The following is a 21,387-nucleotide window of genomic DNA, read 5'->3' as shown; positions in this document are numbered from 1 at the left end:
AATCGAGAGTCCGTGACGGTTTCCATTACGCTAACCACTCACTTGAGAGCATGAGGGATACAACTACGAAAACCAAATGTTGATCTCTTCTTAACAAAAGCTGGAGTATTTTATTTTTATTCTTATTTTCATCGTTAAAATAAATGAAAGCTTTAACGACATTAAATTTACAAATCTACGCCGGATTATTTTTAAGTGTTTTGGGTGCATTGAGTGAGATACTATTGTAGTCTAAGTTTCTGAAGTAAAAGGAGAAACACATATGTAGATATACAATTGTATCGATACGGTTGACTGACCCTACCGGGTTGTAATTTTGAATGACTGCATATATATATATATATATATATATATATATATATATACTAGCATTTCAGCCTGGCGTTGCCCGGGTGTTTGGAGGTGTATGCTAAGCAAAAAAAAAAAAGGTCAATTTTTTTAAATTTGACCCCTATTATGACCCCTTAATATTTAATTTTTTGGGCTCAAATCAAGTTATTAAGTTAGATCCATGTCCAAGGAACTAATATCTAAAATGTCAAGTGTTTAGACCCAAAATTGTCGGAGGAGTTTGGTAGAGTTCTCAAAGGTCAAATCGTTGAACTTTGACCCCTTAACAGCGAAATTTCTAGCCGAAACCCGAGCACATCGATTTTCCCAAATCTCAGTATCCTATATATCAAATTTCGAATCTGTAGACTAAAAATTGACAGAGTTATTGCGTAGGGAAGTGTACACAGACACACACACAGACTCGTTCATTTATATATATATATATATATATATATATATATATATATATATATATATATATATATATATATATATATATATATATATACTAGCATTTCAGTCCGGCGTTGCCCGGGTGTTTGGAGGTGTATGCTGAGCAAAAAAAAAAAGAGTAAATTTTTTTTTAATTTGACCCCTATTATGACCCCTTAAAATTTATAGTTTCGGGCTCAAATCACTTTATTAAATTAGATCCAGGTTCAAGGAACCTATATCTAAAATTTCAAGTGTCTAGACCCAAAATTGTCGGAGGAGTTTGGTAGAGTTCTTAAAGGTCAAATCGTTGAAATTTGACCCCTTAACAGCCAAATTTCTGGCTGACACCCGTCACATCGATTTTCCCAAATCTCAGTACCCGGTATTTCAAATTTCGAGTCTATAGACTAAAAATTGACAGAGTTATTGCGTAGGGAAATGTACACAGACAGACAGACACGTTCACTTTTATATATATATTATATATATATATATATATATATATATATATATATATATATATACATGTGTGTGTGTGTGTGTGTGTGTTGCATAGGTACATATTGGGAGACATATAGGGTTCATATAATACGGGGACTCAGAACAGATGACGATGATAATGCGGGAGACATACATATTACATCAATGTCTGTCACAATTCTTTGAGCTTTCATAGTAATACGGACTTGAAGATATATGATACAACAGTTCTAATACACATATAGACAGGAGGAGGAAGTACTTCACTTATGATGATGGTGGAGGACACATAATCTTGAAAGGGTTATACAAGAGTCTGTTATAAGATGATGATGAAAACACATTTACCTTTTTGGTTTTGAGGAATGACGACATGAGACAAACTTAGTTGGTTTCTTTATTCTTTAATCGACCGATCGGTGACTTTAGGAATTCAAACTTTGATTTAACATGGTCTATTTTTCCTCCCTTCGCTTCTAAGGGACTCTCCTCTCCAACTGACTCTAACTCATCAACTCTAACCCATAAACTCCTGACTGACAACTGACTTCTAACTTCGAACCCTTAGATTCCTATATTGAGAAATCTCCTTTGTTTATGACGTCAGAAGTGTTTAGAAACGTGACTATATCACGTTTTCTCCAACACACCTTTGGCAAATAAAGAACCCTCAATTCTAATTCTAACCTATTTTTAAACAATATATTTTAACTCGCATTGTGCATTCATTTAACTTACATATTTAATATTCAGATTTCTAAAAGAATGGACAATCGACTTTTCCGGATATAAACAATATTTAACTATTTCTAATAGAATTAACAATAGATTGAATTTCTAACGTTCCATTTTCAATTATTATCTTTAACACTTGCTTACAGGGTTCGATTCTAACCTTATCCCAATATCATTTTCACTTATCTAGTATGGCTTCTTACTTACATGAGAAGGGACAGATCATCCATGTAATATATATATATATATATATATATATATATATATATATATATATATATATATATATATATATATACTAACTAGTAAGATGATCCGACGTTGGCCCGGAATTGAATAATGATCAACGAATGTTTCACACTCCTATATTTTTATTGTCATCGAAATTGGTGATTGGCCCATTTTTCAATCAAATCGATTGATTGTTTGCTTTAGTTGGGTCACCGGGAGGAAGTTCACATGCCTCTCGCAGTGACTTTGTTCACAATACATTGTAGCCTATATTGCACTGCTGCTGATTTTACAAATATATTTGTATATTTGATGACTTGAATTAAAGTTTAAAATGCAAAACTCAAGTATCGTACTGTATTAGTGCTCTAAACAAAAACATTCATTTCGAACGCAAAGAACCTACCGGCTTTACTGGTTGTGCGGCGATAATGTCTTGAATTTAAATTTAAAATGAAAAAAATCAGTACCATTGTTCAGTTGTGATTTAAACAGAAACATTCATTTCCAACACATCCCTGTCATATCAAGAGCCCACTGTTGATTTTATATGTGAAGCCTTTCAGCTTGTGTGGTAATAACACTTCTCAAATGCACTTGTGTTGTTAGGCTGTGTAAAGTGTTAACTTTGGTCAAAATCGCCTGTTTCTTCTTTCATCGGATTATTTCGATTATCGATTCTTATCGAAGACATTCCGACACAGAACCTATCTAAGAACACTGCCAAGCACAAAAAGTACTTCTGTGTAAAATTTCATAAAAATCGCCACAGCCGCTTTTGAGTCCATAGGGAACACTCTTTCTCTCTCTCCCTCCCTCTCCTCCTCTCACACTCACACTCACAGAAAGTTCCTGTTATATTATATTATATTATAGTAGAGATGATCTTTATGTTTAGATCGGAGCATACCTCGTTCAGGAGACAAGCCGTAAGGATATGTGCGATAGTCTGCATGTTGGCGCCGCAGAAACACCATACATAGCTCCATTAATGCATGTGATCTCGTGTTTTAGCAGCCTTCGCCCGAGCTCAGCTGAATATTACCCACTCTTTTCGGGGCAGTTCAGGGAGATGTTCTTTCGGTCCCGGAAAAACTTGGTTGTTTTCATCTTTGACAGATTCATTCCACTAATTGATAGACTAATACTTCTAGAAATATGTCTGGCGGACTCTAAATTCAAGGTAATAACATTGAAATACAATTTAACAGAGAAAGAGAGAGGGGGGGGAGGAAGAGAGATACAGAGAGAGAGAGAGAGAGAGAGAGAGAGAGAGAGAGAGAGAGAGAGAGAAAGAAAGAGAGAAAGAATAATGTGAGAAAATATGTTAGGCAGCATTCTGTGCCTATTTGTTAAGCTTTCTTCTCAAAATCCACACGAACTTTCACAAATCAGATGGTGAAGCTAATAAGACGATTACTAAAATTTTACGAAATGTATTTTTTTTGTAAACACATCAAATGGAGCGCTTTAAAATTAGCAGTATGTGGGAGATATGGTTTACAAGCACCGATTCTGTGGCTTGGGGATAGAAATTCCGTCTATCAACTAGATGGTTATAGCATCTAATCCTGGCTTTGGATGGGTGCGCTGCGCTGAAGAGCTATGATTCAGCGAAAAGTCTGTTTCTGGAATGATATATATATATATATATATATTTCACTCTTTGTGTATACCATTCTATTTTACTTAAAAGCTCAATATATGTTAAATATAACAACAGAGCAAATATAAAAGAATAACAGTACAGTGTCATTCCAAGATCCAAATATTTATTTTTTATGCAAAGCAGCTCCTCCAGCATGTTAAAATTTTGGTATATTATTTGACAGATCAGTTTTGTTATGCAGAGATAAACGGTCATTATTATGTCAATACCGTCTTTTTTCGTGCATATACTCTTCAGAAAAATTAGACATTCTTTGCTTAGATATGAAAAAATGTATGACTATATACTGCTGCAAGAAGAAAAAAGTTCATATATATATATATATATATATATATATATATATATATATATATATATATATGCTTTAATTCTTATTACTAACTGCAGAGATTCACATTTAAGACTTTATTTTTGAATACAACCTTTAAATTAATAAAGACAAAGCCTTTTGTTTAGAACAAACTTGAAAGTATATTAGTGGGACAGTTTATCTCAATATTCCATAAGAATTTTTAACTTAGTGATACAAGCACGAAAATTGGCACAAATGACGCCCAGAACATACATTTTAAGAAAAAAAAAAGTTAGCCATCAGAAAATTCAAGATGGCTGCCAGTTTTCAAGATGGCTGCTGAAGCAAACCTGACAACGTTTGGTGCTTGTATCACCAAGTGAAAGATTATTTCAGCAATCTGCTCTACTATATAGTTAACTTTCATACAAGTACTAAACAATGTTAAGCCTATGATTTATTCTGTTGACAATTTAGTCTCTAAATGATAAGATAGACATAAACAATTTCTATTTAGAGATGCATTTGTTCTCAGCGCATTTATCCACGCACCATAATTTGAAGGATTGCCCCCAAAGAACCAGTAATTGTTTTTTTTAACACTCATGTAAACTGTTTACCTGAACCTGTAACAAGTTATCCTTGGCATAAATATACAGGAGGAAACACAGCGGGTGAAAATTGGAGACTGAGCCACATGCAAACATGCACTAAATAACGTGTTTACTGGGTTTTATATTATTAATTCACACGAATAACAGAGTTGCTGGAGATGAGAAATATTTAACTAAGAGAAAAAAAGGCTAGAAAATTTTGGAAATGTGTCTTATTTGAAATTTTGACAATCTCAAATTTGATTGCTTTTTTAAGAAAGTTGTCTTTTTAAACGAGATTTCATGTTGAGAGATGGACTCGTTTGCCAAAAAAAAAAAAAAAAAAGAAAAAAAAAATACGTGGTTTCTCATTCAATGCCAGACAAGCAGATCTTTCCTTTTATTCGATAGATAAAATTATAAGCAATCAAAAGAAAAAGACTTAATTTGGTGAAAATAAAAATATATACTAATTTACTAATAATGTGTTTTTTGTTTATCGGACAATGCTATTACAGTTTCACGATTTAAAGTCCCATATTGATTACATTTTTCTTATGTCCGTCTTTGGTTAATGCTCCGACCTTTCAGGTCAAATTGCCGCTTACTTTTCAGAAATTCATCCGTTATTTCTGAAAGCAGGCGTATTTTTTGGTTTGGCATATCAACTTTTTTCGTGTTATTTAACGTTGAATTCGGTAATGTTGCAAAAGGTTTTATACTTTATATAAGTTTTTTTTATGTCTACATATATTTATTGATAGTATTTGGTTTGGTTGGTTTGTTTTACGGCATATCAAATCTTTTCGGGTTATTTAATGACAAATCCAGTTATTTTAGCCAAATGTTTTATGCTTCAAGTTTGTTATGTCACCAAATATTTTTTCATGGTGTTTGGTTTGGTTTGGTTGTTTTGTCGAGGAAAATTGTTTTATTTTCTTTTTGTCATAGCAGATTGTAGCTTGCAAAAACAGGGGGGGGAGGTAAAAATCAATGTTAGTTGCATTTCAGATCAGCAAGCCGGTATCTTTAGACAGCCTGATCTGATAACTCCATACGTTGTTTAGATGTTGAATAAGACGACAATTTGTAACCTGACTATCTGGAACCCAAATTTGATAGCAAAGTGCCAACACTACATAAAAAATATTAATGTCTGTTGTGAAAGAAATCTTTACCGAAATCTACGAAGATAATAACATCATTACTAATATTGAATTACGATAATATTTCATAAAAATTTCAGAAAAGTCAACCAGATTTGAGAAATGTAACGCAGTTTCAATTAGAGATAAACACCAACTCTTTATCATAATAAGACTGTCAGATCTGGCCGACTACGAAGTTTGCTTATTCGATATTTTTTCTAGCAAATCTAATTTGCTGTTAAACGGAATACGAATTAGGGTCTGGAAAATATTACGACTTTCTTTTGGTGTCAACATGATTAGAAATTAGCCAGTCATCAAAATTCAATGTTAATTCTCTCAGTATTCAATTACGAAAAAAACAAAAAAGAAAATCAAAGCAAAAAAAGAAACAAAAAAAGAAACAAACTAAAAAAAAAAAAAAAATTAAAACTAGATATTCGAGAGCCAAAATATCGAAACCACCTGAATTGAGTATACTCATAAAAAACTGTATATATTGGTTTGATAATAACCATGTGATATATATATATATACATACACATGTGCAAGCACACTTATATATATATATATATATATATATGTAAGTGTGCTTGCACATGTGTATGTATATGAGTGTGCATTTACTATATATATATTTGTGTATTTATTCATATGTGTATAAATGTGTGTATGTATATGTGCGTGTATATGTGTGTGTATATGAGTGTGTGTATATATATGTGTGTATTTATTTATATGTACATATATGTGTGTGTGGTGTGTCTGTCGGTCTCTCTCTCTCTCTCTCTCTCTATATATATATATATATATATATATATATATATATATATATATATATATATTCCTTATATTATGCAAAACTATATTTTAAGGTATATGATATAGAATAGACCAAACTGTCGAAAATAACAAACTCAATAAAGTTATGTGGTCTAACTTCAGAGCATATACACTAATTAGTTACATTCCCAACGATCAAAGCAAATAATCAGTTCACACCCATAATTTTATCTGTTTCTTAATTTTATTTCAGCAATTGCCAATATTGTTATCCCGAAGTTTACCGCACACACACACACACACACACACACACACACACACACACACACACACACACACACACACACACACACACACACACACACACACACACACATTAACACAATCTTAGTCCGATCTCATAAATTTATTTCAACCCTTTGCCGTTATGCAAAGGTTATCGACAGAGGTGGAGAGTACTGGAAATCTGGGGAGACTTGTTGTCACTCAGACTCCAGAGAATGCCACAAGTTGTTTTCAAAGAGACGTCTTTGATGATGGGCTGTGTGACTACTCCTAGTGAGTAAATAATAATAATAATAATAATAATAATAATAATAATAATAATAATAATAATAATAATAATAATAATACTTGATTTACTTTAGTAATATGATCAAGTATAATGGATTTAATCTTTAACAACTATATATATATATATATATATATATATATATATATATATATATATATATATATATATATATATATATATATATATATATATAGAACGGGACAATTACTCGGAATCGGAAAAACCGGACGTTTTAGGGTATCGGAATCAGTGTCGGAATCGAAAAAAGCTGTGCCTATTTTCCGATGCCATAAACGATTCTTTTTATTCTTTTTATTTGTTTGTTTTTGTTTACAACTTCATTTCTGTGGATGATAAAATGATGAATATTTATTGATTTTAAACTACCAGTAAAATGCTCACAGATGTAGTTTCACGTTTGCGAAAATATATGCACATATTACGTGAGCTTTTATGGCAATACGATATTCCACCTCCACAAAACCAAAAACCAAATAAAAACTCTATATGTAGAGATTTAAAAATAATTGGAATCAATGAATGTGCCGGAATCAGAAATTTCGAACATAATTACTAATCGTATCGGAATTTGGAAAATATTGGAATCGTCTCATCACTAGAAAAAAAAAAAATAATAAAAACAAACAACAGAAAATAAAAACAATGCAAATAATGTTTCGTTTTTTTTTTTTAGATGAGAATTGATATTTTGCAACGACTCGTGACGTCGAGGATAAAAGTGCTAAGCGATAATCAGTTGTAAGTGACGGTCTTTTGGAGGTTGAAAGTTTAATCCTACAGGCGATACTAAGAATACAATTACGAATAACTTAAGACTTTTACCAGCTCATGGCTGAAGGAACAAGAACAAGCTACACTCTTGGATTAAATAAAGGATACCGTTCCGAAATTCTTAGTTCGATAAGACGCACTTAACGAAGGTTGGAGGTTACCGTTCTGAAACTAGCATCCAGAATAAGAAGAATAGTCCGAATAATTCAAATAATACAAGCGGGAGATATCGTAAATATGTCGATACTTGCATAAGTATTGATAATACTATCAGCAGTGATAAAAAGAATAGAACAAAATGTAGTATCTGTTCTGATATTACGCTCTATCTTTTCTGTTCCTAGTCACTAAAAGAGAAATCTTTCTAGACTGAGGTAAGTTTTATTTTTTCTTCAAAGCCAATGCTCAATTTTGGGAGCTAAATTTTCTCCAAATCAAAAACCCTACTCTCGTCGGGAGGCATGTAAATAGAAAACAAATAAGTCAGAAGATAAAACATTGAAATTCTTACGTGTGAAAACAAAGGAAAACCTGCACAATCTTTAGAACGTCCGTAACTTTTCCTCTGCTCAAGTTTCTGCTACGAAGACGTTTTAAGATAGAAATATAGAGGGAATGCAGTGTGTGTGTTTGTGTGTGTGAGTGATAGAGAGGGAAATGAGATGAGAGCGATAAAGCGAGAGAGAGAGAGAGAGAGAGAGAGAGAGAGAGAGAGAGGGGGGTTGGGGTTGGGGTGGGGGCAGATGGAGAAAAGAGTTGAAGCTATTAGATAATGATTGGATGATTATACAGCAGCCCTTATTTAGACCCAAGTTCGGAAAGCAGGCGCAAAGTGAAAAACGAACGGTGATGAGGAAAAACACATCGAGTTCTTATACGTTTGTACGTATTATGCTTAGTAATGATAGATAAATGGAGAGAGAGAGAGAGAGAGAGAGAGAGAGAGGGAAAGAAAGAAAGGCAGATAAAGAGAAAGAAAGAGATACGATCGCCGACTTTTAATAAAGCGAACACAAAAACAGTTTACTGTCAACGTTATATAAAGAACATGTTAGTTTTACTATACCGTCTGTCGGCGTTCTCCGTGTGTATTTTTTATTTCTTTTGTAGCCTGCAATATTGTATATCAACAAACACACATGTGCGTGAACAAAACTCCGTAATTATCTAACAGGCAGGGCAACCTTTTTCGAGAAGCAGTCTCATGAGACTCTGTTCACCCTCAGTTCGTTAGTGGGGAAGGTGGGGAAAAAAAAAAAAAAAAAAAAAAAAAAAGAAAAATTCAAGGTAATATTTCGTTGAAAGTATCTCGACCAGTTTTACAAGAAAATGTCATAGAGAAACGCACTTGCTCTAGAAATGCGAAAAATCGATCTTTTCCTTCGGCACAGAGACGTTTCCTCTAAAAGAAGAAAAAAAATAGCTGCTTCAACATTATCATTTTAACACACGTCGCTATCTTAATATACTGAAAATGAGTATGCCATGAAAATAAACAAATAAATAAAATAAAATAAAAAACAACAACAAACAAACAAAAAAGAAAAGAAAAACAAAAACACAAAAAAAAGCATAAATTGTGCATTTTACTAACTAGCAAGCCGCCCGGCGTTGCCCAATTGTAAACTACGATTAAATATAATATTCTAATTTATGCAGATTTCGTATTTTTTTTTTTTATTATAGAGTCAATTCTGTTTCGATTATTATATTGTATTCAATATATAGTAATTATTTCAAAAGTAAAAAAATATTATTTGAGTACTATCAGCTAGAATTGAAACCAAAATATATAGCTTACCAGCCTTATTCGTTACTCTCTGAGCCACGTCCCTATTCATATAAAAAGTTAAAAAATAACATTTAACCTATAAATGTACAATGCGTAGAAGATCACTTTAAGCCGACTTACGATTACCAAGCTCCGTTTTTTTTTTTTTTCAATTTTGATCCTTTTCTAACTATTTTTATCGACTAAAAATTAAATCGAATTTGTTCCACATGTTCAAATTCTCTATACATCAAGTTTCAAGTCTGTAGACCAAAAATCGACAGAATAGTTTAGTAGAAACCGTTCCCCAGACGGACAGACAGACAAACAGACATACAGACAGATAGACAGACAAAGTAACTTTTATATGTATATAGACATAGATGTATCACCTTGTATTAAGGCTAAAAGCCACTTGACGATAAAGTTAAATGAGATGTATAGATTGCTAGTTGGATGGTGAACAATATTATGGGAGGATTGGAAACGATGAACGCAATGGACAAAATTTAATTACTAAATTCGAAGACGGCCATGCTGTAGCTCGCAAGGAAAGTCCTGTGTTCATGTGTTCTCCAGATGAGGTGTTCTTTGAAACAAATAATTGAAAAATCAATTCATTTAAAGTTAGATGTGTGTATATGTTTCTATGTTTCTATGTATGATTTCACTCTAAAACTACTAAACCGATTATTATGGATTTGGAAACACAGCTGTTAAACGTAAAAAAGAAATAAAGTGGTCGACCGTAATTAATTATCGGACTTATTCTTTTTAAGCACAGAGCGTAAGGGTAATTAAGATATGAATGTCCGGAAACCGTCCTAGTCAGCCATCGAGTATCGTTATACTATTCGATGGAAAGGGATATTTGGATATTTTGCTATTGTCTGTTTTTATATATGGTATTTAGTCTAACGAATCATGAAGCGGTATTCACTCTAGCCGGGTTGAAGCTACTTCCTCCGAATGAGGAAGTTTCTTGCATACAACCAATTCACAAGTAATCCTCAGTCGCATGCTTATGTTGGTCAGGGGAGATGACGACGTTAGGGTTTTGCATTTCTTGCAGGAAAGTGTCGATACCCTTCTACACATAGTGCCTACTATTCCCAAATGGACACCCATCTGTTACTAACCAGACTCAACGTTGCTTAACGTTGGCAATCTAGCAAGAACCGGTGTGGCAATGTGATTATAAGTGCATAGGTATTTTGTTACTATTTGTGTTTATATATCCATGTGGTGTTTAGTGTAGTTTAACCAATAAGATTTGTTGTCATTTCCTTTTCACGGATTTATGTTTTCATTAGTAGAGAAATAAATTTCAAACCTGATTGGTTAGTTAGCTAGATTAAACACCAGGTGGATTTATAAAAACAAACACAAACAAAATATCTATGCATTTAACCGAACGATCCCCTGCAGGAATGAACCCCAGACGCATCTGTATAGCTTAATTGCCATAAATATATGTTTATACTTTACTCCTAAACTCTACTCATGTATTAAGCACTGTTAAGGTAAATACTGAAATTCGATACACAGTATATTATATCACCTTATAATATTATACGGGTATACAGGAAATAATAGATTATACATACATACATACATACATACATACATACATACATACATACATACGCACACACATACATACATACGCAAATATAGAGATGAAAATTTCAACGCACGCATATACATACATACATACATACATACACACACATATATATGTGTGCGTATGTATATAAAGAGAAAGAATGGGGTTATATAAGATTCTTTAACACAAAATGTTATGTTGCAACTTATTAGTGTAGAACTCTTAATTTAACCTCGTTCAACCCCTTATTTATTCAAAGAACAGCATTCCATATTTCATCCAAATTTTATTTACAAAGAATTTTTTCTGTCTGTCTGTCTGTCTGTCTGTCTGTCTGTCTGTCTGTCTCTCTCTCTCTCTCTCTCTCTCTCTCTCTCTCTATATATATATATATATATATATCGCACTTTGGGGTAATTGCGCCAAGTCCAGGGTAATTGCGCCAACTAGCTAAAAGTGCTCTTTTCAACCACGCATATAAAGAGCACTTTTAGTTGGCGTAATTACCCCCAAATTTGGTGCAATTCCCCCAATGTACGGGGTATATATATATATATATATATATATATATATATATATATATATATATATATATATATATATATATATATATATACAAGTTAGAAAGCATTTCATTCAAGGTATAAAAATTTAATTTAAAATCAAAAAATTACCTTGGATTTATTTTATGTAATATACATTCTGTTGCACTTTTATAAAAAAATCATTGAAAATTTTATATTTATATCATTAATTGCTAGATGAAAGATAATGTTTTTAAGTTGCAACAAAATTTACATTACATAAAATAAATCCAAGGTAATGTTTTGATTCAATTAAAATTAAATTTTTATACCTTACTTTTAAAAATTTATAAAAGTGCTCTTTGAAGATAAATAAATTTCAAATTGAATCCTGTACCTTTATTTTTAAAGCCTATAGTAAAAACATTTTGTTTAACAATTTTCATGCTCTGGATGAAATGCTTTTCTAACTTGTACCTTACCTTTTTAAGATTATATTTTAAAACTCTCCTTCTCTCTATTTCAATTTGTATTTCTCCTCACACCGCAACTCATTTTTGCAACCCCTTTTTGTATTATTACAGGTCCGAATATTCTCTCTGTTTCAGTTTATATTTCTCCTCACACCACAACTCATTTTTTGCAACCCCCTCTTTGTAATACAGGTCTGAATAATGAGAAAATCTGAATTTTTTTTAACAAAAACTTTTTAAAAAATTTCTTTCAGATTAGAAAATCTTTAAAATTTAATAAAGAACATATTTCATATAGGTTTCATTAACAAATATTCAGTACATAACGAGAAAAATAGAGATGAAAATTTAAAAAGGACTGTATAACTGGTTATGGTCAATAATAGTCCTCGCCAGCAAAAGTCTTTGGTTTTGTTATCCTTTTATTATTTAAAACATTTTGTGTCCTGCTCTTTCGTGCGAGGACTAATATATATATATATATATATATATATATATATATATATATATATATATATATTCAAAAGTAGGGACTAATGAATACAACAAAGTTGTTAGATAGTGCTCGATAACAAGAGCAACATATTTTTTATTATTTATTCGAGTAATAAACAGTTTTTTTTTGCTACATTTTCACCCCAAACAAGGCAAATTGCCACTTTGGTGTAGGGGGCTACTATCAGGGGCATCAACTACTGGGGCACTATGTAGGAAATTGTGCAGCAAGATGTCGGTTCACGTTGCACTTGAACTTCTGCATGTCAGTACAGTTAGGGAAGCAGGGACCTGGAATGGAATTCCAGAGTCTAGCGGTTCTGGGGAAGAAACTACTGGAGTAGAAAGATCTTTTACATCTAGGGATTTCTACTGTGTGGGGGTGGGATTTCGCTGCCTGTCGGGTTTGTCGAGGGTGTCTACGTCGTGGGGGCACAAGTGTCTGCAGGTCGTCAGAGCATTCACCATTAAAATACTTGTAGAACAGGCCGAGAGATGCAACGTTTCATCGATGGGACAGAGGCTGGAGCTTTGATGCCAGTTCAGGGCCTATCATATTGGCGACTCTCTTTTTAACCTTGTTTAGGAGCGAGAGATCAGTAGCAGATGCACCAGCCCAAATGTGACAACAATACTCCATACATGGGCGAATGGTTGCCTTATAGAGGTACAGGATACTTTCAGGTGTTAGTAGTTTTCTAGTACGGTAGAGAGAGCCTACCTTTTTCACGGTGGCCCTGGCAATGTTTTCAATATAATTGTTCCAACTCATGTTTCCTGTGAACGTTAGGCCAAGCAGTTTGAAAGATGTACTCTCAGACAGGGAGACACTGGCCATTGCTATTGGTGGCAGAGAAGGTTTCTTGTAATTATTGAAAGAAACCAGTTTAGTCTTGGCAGCATTGAATGTGATCATCCATTTATGTCCCCATTCCACTACAGATTGGAGGTCATCCTCTAGTGTTTTTGCCATTTCTTTAGATATGTGTTCATTTGTTTTCCTGTCATGCCTGTTATAGAGGGTGGTGTCATCAGCATATATACCCATCTCAGAGGCAGTTTTGTCGGGGCGGTCATTAATAAATATTAGGAACAATAGAGGTCCAAGGATAGACCCCCTGAGGCACTCCCGCATTTATATCACACTGTTTAGATGTACAACCGTCGAGGACAACCTGGAGTTTTTCTCTTATCTAAGAAGGATTTAATTATGTTAAGTATTCTACCAGTGATACCATATGATTTAATTTTCCTGAGGAGACCCTCATGACATACCCTGTCAAAAGCCTTAGATATATCTAGAGCTACCGCTTTGCCCTCCCCCGCTTTGTCCAGTGAATGGTATATACGTTCAGAGATTACAGTGAGTATGTCAGCTGTGGAAAGGGCTTGTCTAAATCTATATTGTTTGTTAGTCAGAAGTTTAGCATCTGTAAGGTGCCGGACTAGAGCATGGTTAATTATGGTCTCAAATATTTTGGCGAAAAGTGGGAGGAGGCTAATGGGGCGATAATTTGATGGGTCAGTTCTTTCGCCAGAATTCTTGAATACTGGTACCACAGAAGGAGTTTTCCAACAGCCCGGAAAGCATGATTATTAAAGGCATTTGTTGTAGAGTTTGGAGAGAACTGGAGCTACTTCGGCTGAGCACTTTTTTTAATAGCACAGCTGGGATGAGATCAGGTCAACATGCTTTTGAAGTGTCAAGGTTTTTTATGATAGCGTGTACCTGAGCAGGGGTGATTTTTAGATCGTCTAGCGTGGCGTCTGTCCGCAAAGGAAAGTCAGGTAGGGGGGGGTGGTTGAAAGGGTCCAGTGTGGAGTTCGAGGCAAACCGGCTGGCAAGCATATTAGCCTTGTCTGTTGCTGAGCAAACAACCTCGTGATTGTTGGTTAGTGGGGGAATTGTTGATTGGTCGCTACAAACAGCCATCTGTCTCAGTCAATGAGACTTCGTCAGGCGACCCTGAACCATTTAACGTCATCTTTTAACAACCAAATGTAACTGTTTAACCTCGAATAATATATATATATATGTGTGTGTGTGTGTCTGTGTGTGTCTGTGTCTGTGTCTGTGTGTGTGTGTGTGTCTGTGTGTGTGTGTGTGATCCATACCTAAACTGATAAACCGATCACTATGGAGTATGGAATACGCAGCACGATAAGCAATGTGGGTCAGCGATGTTCAGATAGGAGTGGTATTAGGGAGCCCAAGCATCTGCTCCTTTTACTGTTGTTTTAAAAGTGCCCTTTTCAGATAATGTATTGTAGGCCTGTGCCCCACCGAGATGGTGTCCATTACTATATTTTTGCCGTTTTTTTTTTCACTTGAGCACCTGCCCTGAAAAAGCTCTCTGCACGTCATCGAATTGGGCGCAATTTTTTCTATTTGTAACCTTTACCGTTTTTTAGGGGGGGGGGCAGATGTCCAAAAGCTATGAAAAAAGAAATCAAGATACAAAAAAAAAAAAAAAAAAAAATCATTGAGAAAACAATTGCTTTACATCAATTTTTAGGTTATAAAATCTAATAAAATTTTAACCTGGTCAATGTGCGCGGAGTCGTCAATGCTATGTATATACTTAGTAGACCGTTAAACTGATGATCATATTATTATGATTCTATGATTATGATGTATTCTAGGCTATATGGTGGATAACTCGAGCACATGACTTAACAACGAAAAGAACGAAAGAAAGCAACTGATGTTTAATAAATGTAAGCTGTACACTAAGATCTGGATCTAATGTTAAAGATATAAAATTGTTCAACAAAACACAGGCTCATTATTTTGTGATAACTTAACAAACAGAAAAGACACATGATGACAAAATCGGCTGCGAGTGTAAATACACGGATGTGTCCGAATAAACACGCGACTTGATTTTGAGTTTAGACCATCAGCAGCAGATCGATAATGTCGATCGATATATTCAATAAAATCTTCCACATACAGTCACAAAAGATTCGAAAGAAAATAAATATTTTTTGCAGACATTACTATCCTGTTTTATAGAAACATATCCGCAAGGGAATTTGAACAACAAAGCCCATAGAAATACTCCATTTTGATTGGTTGAAAGATGTACTACGTAATTATGCGTGCGTATGCATATATATATATATATATATATATATATATATATATATATATATATATATATATATATATATATATATATATATATATATATGTTCGGATATAAGTTCGGATGTGTCGAACTGATGAGTTCAAAATGAGGGCGAAACTCGAGTTTTAGACTTCCGGTTTGTTGGCTGTCATGGCTCTTGTGAGCTGCGATGGTGTCTGACTGAGGAAATGATTATATATTCTCTCACATTCTGAAGATTCTATTGCTGATTGCTCGCTAGGTTAGCGTGTCGTGATGGCATCGTTCTTACGAGTATAAAATTCCTACTTGTGAGACGTCCGCTTGGGTTGTAACTGGTTGCGACGACCACGTCTTTTGTTGTGTACGAGGTAGGTTCAATCCGCCGTCGGATTTCGCTGCGGTTTGTTTGATCTGTGTCAGTTGATAGGCTTTCTTGTGCATGTGGCGTGTTTGCTCAGTTGGTAGAGTGCTCGCCTTCACATGAAAGAGGCTCGGGTTTCAAATCCCGAGTTCAGATGTGTCTAACTGATGAGAACAAAATGAGAGCGAAACTCGAGTTTTAGACTTCAGGTTTGTTGGCTGTCATTGCTCTTGTGAGCTACGACGTTGTCTGGCTGCGGAAATAATTATATATATATATATATATATATATATATATATATATATATATATATATATATATATATATATATATATATATATAATGCTCCTTATCTTGAGTTGAGCATATTGGAAGTGATACACGATATACCATTGGCGTATTAAGCGATGCTCTTTGTGAAAAAAAAAATCGAATTTAGGTATTCGGACGATGCCAAAAAGCATCGTTAATTCACTGCCCTCACAGCAGCTGCTGATTAGTGTAATGGTTCAAAGCCTTGACTGTCCTATAGGCGGTCAGGTTTCGATCCTGGCTTGCGGTAGTTGCCTGTCTAGCTCCACTGATAAGCTGTGATACAGCAAAACAGTACTGTATGTGAATAACCACACACACACACACACACACACACATATATATATATATACATATATATGAGAGAGAGAGAGAGAGAGAGAGAGAGAGAGAGAGAGAGAATCAGTTAACAGCAGGATGGAGCACGAATAACTTTTTGTTTATCCACCGTCATGGCATATCCAGTCAACGCAAATGGCAGAGGCATGCACACATGATTTAATTATTTCTTTAGGTAAATTAACAGATGTAAATTAACAGATGTGAATTGGCTAATGCTAGATGGCAAGTTGTTAGCCGAGTAGAGATCACAAAATCCAAAATCTACCAGTGATTAATGCCATTTATTTTCTTGATGTGAATCAACGCCCAACACAAATAAAGTTATGTTCAGCCATTAACAACCTTTTAGAAAGTGATTAGAACAAAACTATAAATCAAAGAGTTAAAGAATGGTACATATCCTAATTGTATCGGAATCCTTCTTTCTGAAGTCACATTCCTGGCTTAGAAACATTATGGATCAAGTGGAAGACACACAACCGCCCGAGAGCGCGAATGAGGCAGCCAAAAATTGCTATGGGCAGATGAGGCTGTAAATTTGACCCAATCATTTGCGACTGTAGAAAGGGGGACACTATGATGCAGCACTAACTTGTATGCACGCCATTGCTAAATCAGTTTAGCGTGAAAGATCTTGCTATGTATACTAATAATTCAAAGGACTGGGTATAAAAGTGAAAAACTGTGGGTGCTTATTCAAATTAGCACTTATGACAGCTTTTAAAAGTAAAGAAAATATAGAAAAGTCTGTATGATTTACGTACACGTCATGTTATGAAGATGAAATATTAAAAAGAATCACGTAATTGGATCAAGTAGAGTTTTTAATTCACGAAAATAAAATGTCATCGTTCCTGATCAGGAAGAAAAAAAATAGCTTCTATACTTGAATGAAAGTGAGGCTTAACAAGGGCAAACAACCCATAATAGCAATTGTTTTTTAATATAACGTGAACTTACGAATTAAAACAAAATAATTTAGTATTGATAATAATGTTTTTTTTAATAGACAACGTTTTTTAAGAATAAAATATAAAACAACATTTATATGCAGTTTATATAAGTTTCATTCTCATAAATAAATGGCTGCGACAACAAAGTTTCTTAAATAAAAAAATTACTTGATCAATTTTCGTGATTTTTGGAATATAACAAGTAGGTACACGATAAAAGATTTTGTTCATTTTTGTATATCGCTAAAAGTGCCAATCTGGATAAGTACTAAACTGTGTTATGTTTGTATGCGTCAAACATACTCAAAGAAAAGTAAGAAAGAAAGTAAAGGTAATTGTAAGTTTGAATTGACTCCATAGTTCGTTACTCACGTTTCTATTCATGAGGTTGGAAATCAAATATGGCGTCTTACTCGTACACAGTCATGGATGATACTTCACGAACGAAAAAGCATTAGATGACAACGAAGAGAAAATATAACAGCAATATACGAATCTACTGATATATAAGAAAGAAACTAGCTTATTTTTATCTTTTATTTTTTACTCGCGCTCACTCCTTACAAGGCACATCGTCACTTGGACGTAAGGAGGTATTATTTGGGACCATGTCTAAGAAAAATTAACAAGATGTTGGTTTACGTTACATTTGAACTTCTGCATATAAGTACAGTTAGGGAAGCAGGTAGCTGGAAGGGAATTCCAAAGTCTAGTTATTTGAGGGAACCAACTATTAGAATAGAAAGCCTTCTGGCATTCAAGGACCTTAATAATGTAGAGGTGTGATTTTGTTGCTAAACGGGTTTGGCGGGGATATGCGTATCGAGAGGGCACAAGTGCAATGAGTTCATCAGAGCACATTCCATTAAAATATTTGTAAAATATACAGGACGCAACATTGCGGCGACGGGAGAAATACTGTAGAGACAAAAGAAAGTAAAGAGAGCTATTATAACAGTCAGGTCAGGTTTGAGCCAATATGATGCAGAACCTGAAATCAGCAACGAGGACAGTGCATCACTGAAGACTACATTTGACGCAAATAAATATGTATCTTGCTATTGATTTAATTCAGTTGTTAAACGCAACAAAAAGAAATCATGAAATTGAACAGCGTACGTTGTGGTTAATAATCTATCAGTCAATGAGAAAATCGTTTTTCTTTTAAACCTTATTTACCCCCCCCCCTAAAATATGAGAACATGTAACGTGTTCAGTCACTGCTGAAAAAAAGAAGAAGCGTAACTTAACAAACTACGTTGTGATTAGTAGTCGATCAACCAATGACAAAATCCGTTTTCTTTTAAAAATTATTTTAATTCCATTCTACCCCATCCAATATGAAAATGTGAAATTTACAAAATTAATCCGTTAGCCGTTTAATTAAAGTGTTTTTTTTTTCATCGAATTCGAGTAAGGACTGACACCATAATGAATTTAATGAAATGTATTTGGAAGCTGTTAGAAAATTCAATCTCTAAAACTGTGAAATGAATCTAAGCAACCAATGAAATTGATAGGGCAAAAATACGAAAGAGAAGAGAGCGTTTATTATTTACGTAGTAAATGAGTATTAGCTGACTGTTAATAAAACAAAATGATAAAATAAAATAATTAGGGACGCGTGTAATAATTGAACCATATGAAATATTTTTAACGGTGTAAACTAGGAGAGTGGAAGAATATAATAATAACTGAGTAAGCATCTTGCTACCACCTATAAATATAACATTTTTGAGATAGTGACTCTCGCCGGAGGTTGTGCATAATTTCTCAAAAGATATTGTAATGAAGCTTGAGTTAGAGAAATGTGTTAAGTGCGCCATCAGAGCTGGGAAGAAGATCCAAACAGAAAGCATACAACTTAATTAAGATACTGACAAGGAACTAGGAGAGCATAAAAAATACAAATACCTTGGCATAGAAGAGAACGATTCAATTCAGCATACCAAGGCGAGAGAAAAAGGTGGCAGTAAGTATATACGCCGTGCAAAGAAAATTTGTAAAACAGAGCTTACAAACACAAATGATGTAACTACCATTCATTAAGTGATGATAGCATGCAGCTATGGATTTGTTGATTGGCAGCAAAAAGAAATGAACAGACTAAACACTAAAACGCGGAAGATGTTGGCACTATATTCCAAAAGAGTCCCCTTTCCATTGCAAAAAAATCTGGACGAATGGACCAACTGCGTGCCAAATATTTTCTGGACGAATTCACCCAGACTATGTAGAGAAATAAACTGGGTGAAAAGTGGATCAATCCACTATGATCAAAAGAGGTTTATAATGGTTGCCCAAGAACAAGGGTTGATGATCAATGCTTTTAAGAAGATGTCTGGTGTCAACAATGAAAATAGGTGAAGGCTCTTCTACACAGAAGTAGAGAATATGAGTCACCTGAGATCAGTTGTAAGGTTCTGCTCAGGGACGGCTACTATACAATGCAACACAATGGAATATATAAAATATCTTCACTGGACAATCTTTAAAAGTTGAATATCGAATGCATCAACAAGTTCTGGGAACATGTATACCAGAAAGAATAGTTGGAAATAAATCATACACTATCCACTATAACTATACAATCCATTACAGCTACATATCTAGCAAAACATGATATGGGACAAGAAGAAGAAAGAAGCAACCTTAGTAGAAGTTAGTGTCTGCAACGATGCTGGTTTAAACACAGCCGAGAGAGAAAAGATAACGCAATACCAAAGTCTTATGTACAACATAAAAAGAAACTGGAATCTTAGGAAGATTTCAATAATTTCAGTAATTATAGGAACAACAGGACTCATAAAAAAGAATGTCAAAAACTACGTGACAAATATACCCGGTGAACCAAGTACAAGAGAGTTTCAAACAACTGTACTTTTGGGGACGGTTAAAATGCAAAAAAAAAAAAAAAGATTTGCCGATTGTAATGTATGAGATAGCAGGTGAATGTCTGGCATCCGGTAGAATGCTCAATCCCCAGAATGGTAAGAGAATTAAGAACATACATTATATATATATATATATATATATATATATATATATATATATATATATATATATGTGTGTGTGTGTGTGTGTGTGTGTGTATGTGTGTGTATAATGTATGTGTGTGTGTGTGTATGAGTGTTTCTTTTTAATTCTCTTATTATATCACACACACACACACGCACACACACACACACACACACACACACACACACACACACACGCGCGCGCGCGCGTGTGTGTGAGTGTTTCTTTTTAATTCTCTTATTATATATATCACACACATATATATAATACAAGTGGCATTTTGTTTTATTTTAGAAAGATTACATGCGAGTTTGACAATTGGACACGCGATCAACACTGCATAAAACACTAAAC

The 21,387-nt window shown here is 34.1% G+C and overlaps 1 protein-coding gene across 5 annotated transcripts in view; it reads right to left on the bottom strand.

Moving 5' to 3' along the window:
- The window catches only part of LOC145260210 (uncharacterized), a 213,715-nt gene that overhangs the window by 51,400 nt on the left and 140,928 nt on the right, over nucleotides 1-21,387 (bottom strand). The window contains exon 1 of one of the 5 annotated variants that reach the window (XM_080118063.1): nucleotides 9,132-9,154. The exons of 3 other annotated variants lie outside the window; for them this stretch is intronic. The gene's annotated coding sequence lies outside the window, so the exon portion shown is untranslated. Of the gene's footprint in view, nucleotides 1-8,576; nucleotides 8,711-9,131; nucleotides 9,155-21,387 lie in introns of those variants that run through there. One more of the 5 variants, XM_080118045.1, reaches the window with a different exon arrangement.

This window comes from Euprymna scolopes, chromosome 3 (genome assembly GCF_053919585.1).
Source record: "Euprymna scolopes isolate OS-2025 chromosome 3, ASM5391958v1, whole genome shotgun sequence".
NCBI lineage: Eukaryota > Metazoa > Mollusca > Cephalopoda > Sepiida > Sepiolidae > Euprymna > Euprymna scolopes.
Note: the sequence above shows the minus strand (reverse complement) of the source record. Positions and strands in the feature narration are given on the sequence as shown.